The sequence below is a fragment of the Chinchilla lanigera genome, unplaced genomic scaffold (assembly GCF_000276665.1).
Source record: "Chinchilla lanigera isolate Chin_1 unplaced genomic scaffold, ChiLan1.0 scaffold00017, whole genome shotgun sequence".
Lineage (NCBI taxonomy): Eukaryota > Metazoa > Chordata > Mammalia > Rodentia > Chinchillidae > Chinchilla > Chinchilla lanigera.
Genome location: NW_004955418.1, coordinates 21,307,981 through 21,313,980, shown reverse-complemented (window position 1 = coordinate 21,313,980; position 6,000 = coordinate 21,307,981).

The window sequence follows — 6,000 nt, the reverse complement described above, 5'->3', positions numbered from 1 at the left end:
ACACAGGACAATGGATGCAAACTAAACTTAGAGTCAGATCCAGCAGTGTTCAGATCCCAGCTGTGCCTCTCACTCAGCACAGAAGTACTTCTATCTCTCCCTTTTAAGTTGTTCAACATCTAACGCACATTTTTACCTTCTTTTGTTAGCTGATTCAATGGTCTTCCACTCAAGATTATTGTTGGGCTTAACTAACAGATGTAAAAGGGAGATGTGCACTGTAAATTATACCTAGAAACTTTATAGAGGGTGTGGGGTTCCTTGAAAACATATATTGCAAAAAAATGAAAGAAAATATATATTGCATGTAAGACTATAAATGTAAATGAAAAAGAAATAAAGAAAATCCCATTGTAATATTATTCCCTCAAAAATTACACTTGCTCTTTTCCTTTCCTGTATGTAAAATATTTTCACATGATAAAAATTCAAAGGTAGTTTCAGCTTTATTTTTTTAATTTATTTTGAAGATAAAAGAAGGAAAATATATTAACAAACAGATATCTATTGACAAAATAGCATAGGAACAATACAAACAATACAGAGTTACAGACAAAGTGGTAGGAAATTAACAGTGGTTGTTGTTATACATAATGACATCTTCAAAGTGGTTTCTCAGGAAAAAGAAATAGAGACATGCAAGATTGATCAAACAAGTAATCATTAACTGTTGCTTACAGTTAAGCAATAGAAGACAGTAGTACTACTATGTTAGCTATCCTGAATATACATATGTCCATGATATCCCCTTCTTTTCCTTCTCTTTTCCCACACCGCAGTTGCCCTTTACTTTTGAGCATTTTCCTTTCGTTTCACAATGTCTATCATACCTCCTAGTTTTTATTCACTTTTTCAGGTTCTTACACTAGTGAGACAATACATTGCTTACACATGCGTCTGATTTATTTCACTTATGATTATGGTCTCTAGTTGTGTAAGAGTGGCTATCATTAAGAAATCAACCAATAACAAATGCTGGAGAGGCTGTGGAGAAATAGGAACCCTTCTCCACTGCTGGTGGGAATGCAGGCTGGTGAAGCCACTGTGAGAATCAGTTTGGAGATTCCTCAGCAAACTAGATCTAGAGATCCCATTCAATCCTATTCCCCTTCTGGGTATTTTCCCAGAGGATCTGAAAAATCATATCACAGCAATATATGTGCACCCATGTTCATAGCAGCACAATTTGTAATTGTTAAATTGTGGAAGCAACACAAATGCCCATCCACTGAGGAATGGATAAAAAGATTGTGGTACTGGGCTGGGGATTTAGCTCAGGGGCAAAAAGCGCCTGCCTGGCAAGCGCAAGGTCGTGAGTTCGGTTCCCAGTACCGGAGAAAAACCAAAAAAAAAACCAAAAAAAAAATTGTGGTACTTTTATATAATGGAACATACTTAGTTATAAAGAAAGATAAACTCGAGGCCTTTATAGGTAAATGGTCACAAGTAGTTTCAATTTTATAATCACTTGGTTTTTTGAAAACCTAATATAAAAATTTCTTTTTTTCTACCTCTCTTTGTAACTTTCCTCAAGCAGAGAGAAATGACCAAGTTGCTTTTAAAGTTCAGGCCCTACTATTGTCTTGAACTGCAATCTCTTCATTAGCAATTTCATCTTATACACTGATGTTATACATGTCGTACCTTTAAAATGCGTGAACCAACCTCTATCTGCAGTTTAAAAAAAATCTAGTATTTGATTTTTTCCCATCCTTTTGTCTCAAGAATAACTACTCCAGGTCTTGACTTAAACAGTGGTCAGCTCAAAAGCACACATGTCTGTGTTTGCTCCTGAATCTACATAATTAAGCCTTTGTTCTCATTGGAGCAATGCTAGTAACAGGGAAATGAGGGAATCTTAGTGACAAGTGTAGGTTGGAAGATGCAGAAGTATGACGACTTTACTATTTGGGAGGCACCTGGAATAGCATGAGTTACTAGGGAGCTGCTCATGGTCACTCTGATGCTGTGATGAGATGACACAGATACAGTACTCAGAAGAGCCTTATGTGGTGCATCCTAAGAAGTCAGTTGAAGAAAGAGGAAATCTCCGAGTTCCCAATCTATGCAAGCAACACTAATTGAGAGTCTACTGACATGTAACATGCTAAGTACTAGGAATAAGAGGAGGATCAAAAATAAATAAATATGAAGAAATACACAGACCCAAAGCCTAGGAATGATTCCTATCCTCATGAAGTTTATAATCTAGTATAAGTAATAATGAATCAAATAAATACACATGAACAAATGTACAACTGAAGTTATTGTTGGAAATGTGTGCAGTGGTAAGTCATGAAATAAGTGGATCTCACTTGAATTTGTGGCTCAAGGAAGGTCTCTCTGAGAATGGAACATCTGAACCGAGTTATAAAAATAGACTTCAGCTGGATGAGTGTATGAGTTGGAGACTGAGTATACCAGGGAGAACAGAATCTAGAAGGTCCTGAGTTAAGAGGAACAAGGTCTGTGGCAAACCTGATAGAAAACCAATACAATGGTGAATGAAATTGCTCAGAAAGTGAGCTGGAACACTAATATATTGACTACTTTCCTTTTCCCCAGTACTATATTCATTCAAGTCTGGCTGCTATGGTCCCTCCTATGTATCGCTGCAATCATTTCCTTTACATCCATTCTCTACACTGAATTCTTTTCTTCCCTCATGAAAGCACTTAGCGACTCCATCTCTGGTTAGTTGTGGGTCATGTTAATTTTGGATACAGTTTATCATATCCAAAAGATTATATAATTAAAAGACAGATGCCATTTATACTGATCACAATTTATAAAAAAGACAGTGTTGTCATGATCTAAGATAGTGCAGGAAATGTTTTAAATAAGTTTTAAACACCAGAAGGAGTTTAAAATATAAAGTATGGTTTAAAATATCATCCAGAGTAATTACTATCTTAACTAAGAGTCATCTGTCAGGTAGGATCTCCATGACATCAAAAGCTATGTCGAGCCTGAAAGATGACACCAAACGTGCTGGTGTGAGAGCTGAGAGAGCCGGAAAGGCAACCTGGAGCCTTGTCCAACCTTCAGTACAATTTCTCCAGAAAGAAGTTCTGTGAGAGCCAGAGCTCCCTGCTCTGGGTCAGGAAGCCCCGCCCATAGGTCTCACTTCCTGCCTGCCCCAAGGACCTCAGCTTCCTCCTCAACAGGATAAGAGGGGACAAAGAGGGTAACAGGGAAACAACAAAATTTCTGTTTAAAGATTCCCCAAGACGTTTTCCCTTTTTGTTTGCAACTCACTGTTGACTAGCTTCCAAGAAAAATATGACATACCTGCTAAAAGGAAGAAATCTAAATGAAGGACTCTTCATATCAAAGAGAATAACAAATAGAATGTAACTACCCTCCGGACCTAACACCCTTCTAATAATTCACCACTGCCATTGTTTCAAGGTAATATGACAGGTCTCAGCCCTCCAGGCAAGCATTTTTATCATCTATACCCTCCCATCTCCTCCAGCCTCATCCCTCATTACAACTCTTGTTCAATGGACATTCCAATTTTAGCCATAGATTTTGAAATTACTTGAATTGACAATGCTCTAGCTTACCTTTCAGCCTTGAAACATAGGATACCCTTTGTGCCTAGAATTTCTTCTCTCTCTTACCAACTCATCTTTGGAACACAGTTTATAAGTTACCTTCTCTGCAAAACCTATCCTAAATGCCTGTACTAGTCAGCTTCCCCATTGCTGGCACCAAATTCCAACACTCGGAATTAAGGGGAGGAGTGATTTACTGGTTTATGGTTTCAGAGAATTTAGTCCATGGTCAGTTGGTTCCAAACAGAAAGATCATGGCAGAAGGGCATGGTGGGACAAAACTGATTCACTCATGGCAGCCAGGAATTAGAGCAGGGAAGAGCACCACAGAAGAAGTGGCTGGGAACTTTACATAATACCCAAGGTCACACCTCCATAACCCACCAAGCATAACCAGAAGTGTTCCTTACTAATCCCCTTAGGACCTATGCAGCTCTGAAGCCAACAAAGCTGACAATGAAGCTTAACTGTCAAGACACCATATCCTGGGTTTTGTGCTCTATAAAACTTCTCACAATACTCTATTTCTATGCTTATCATGTTGTATCATTGTCTGCTTAATTTTTGCCTTCCCAGCTAGAGCTTGACCTCGCCAAAAGAAAAGACAATGATGTCTTCATTTGCTTCCTTTTTCATTCATTTGCCAAATTGAGGGTTTTCTTTACATTAGTGGATAAAAATAAACTCTTTGTCCCCAAGCAGCTTATGTACTTTATTTAGCTTGTCTTCTAAGCATGTGGTACAGAACCTAGCACATAGTAAACATTCAGTAAATGGGTGGAGAGGAAAATTTGACTGAATGGCAGTTGTTCGGATCATCCTTATTCTTTGGGAAACCTCTAAAGCAACTGTGGCCAAAGCATGAGAGTGTAGAGCTTACTTTGTTCATAAAATGCATTTATTTCCTGGTTATTGAAAAGAATATTCAGCAAAGAAATCAAAAAATGTCAAAAGACATGAAGAAGTGATAGAAAGCCAGATGAAATGTTGTCAATATTTTAGCATGCTGTCTTGCAGCATTCTGAGCGTGCAGATGTGCAAGGACATGTATACTTTTTAAGGACTTTTGGATATAATGTATACACTATAAATTCATCCATTTAAACTATATAACACATGACGTTAGTATGTTCAGAAGCTAGTGTACCCATCACCACAATCTAATTTAGAGTATTTTCATCCTCCCAGAAAGAAACTCTGCATACCATTTAATTAGCATTCACTCCTCATTCCCCCCAGTGGCACCCCCTGAGCCCCAGGCAACCACTAATCTACTTTCTGTCTCTGTAGACTTGCCCATTTTGAGCATTTTATATAAATGGAATCAAACTTTCCTTTTTGTTCCATTTAGCATAGTGTTTCCAAGATTCATTCATGTTTTAACATATTATCAGTACATCAATATTTCCCTGCATGAACATACTAGATTTTATTCATCTATCCATCATTTGATGGACACTTGGGTTCTTTTCACTCTTTAACCATTAAAAATAATGACAGACCTAATTCATGCACAAGTTTTTGTGTGGTTAGATATTTTCATTTCTCTGGAGTATATGCTGAAGAGTAGAATTGTTGGGGCCTATGACAACTCTACACTGAACAATTTGAGCAAATGTCAAGCTGTTTTCAAAGTCGCTGCATCATTTCACATTTATGCCAGCGATGTAGGAAGGTTCCAAATTCTCCTATACTTTTTAAATTAAAATTTCACTGCACATAGGTTTATGTCCTGCCCTACAAATGACACAGTCCTTCTCTCTTTAACAGGATTATTTTTCATAGCTGTATGAGCCTCCTTAGCTGCCCTAACAACACAACACAGAGTTAAAGGCTTAAACAATAGAGATATAATTTCTGCACTGTTCTGTAAGCTGGAAAGACCAAAACCAAGGTTTCGGCAGGGCTTGGTTTCTCGGGAGGGCTCTCTTTCTGGCTTGCAGATAGCATTCCTGTGCTTAGATAGCCTTTCCTGTAAGCTTTGGTCAGACAAAAAGAGAAGGACTTCTGGTCCATCCTGATCTTCTTATAAAGTCACCAACCCCACAGGGTTAGGACCCACCTTCACGACTTCATTTAGCATTTATTTCCTCCTCTAGGTTCTGTATCCAAATACACTGTCACATTGGAAGTTCACACTCAATATATGAATTTGGGGCAGGGGACCACATTCCAGTCCACAGTAACAAATAAACAATGGTCTAGTTCAAAATGCTATGTGAAAATAGTGCTCCAGGAGGAAGATACTAAAGTTAAAAAACTTTTCCCTTAAAATATATTATTTGCAAATTTCCTTTAAAATTCATTTTGTTGTGTTAGCTACATACCCTTCACGTCCAAGTGTGGGTAAAAGTGTCTTTCTGAAATTTCTCACCTGCATCTACTTGCAATCTGGAAGAACAGACTTCACACTCTTTCAAAAGATATTTAAATTTTCTGT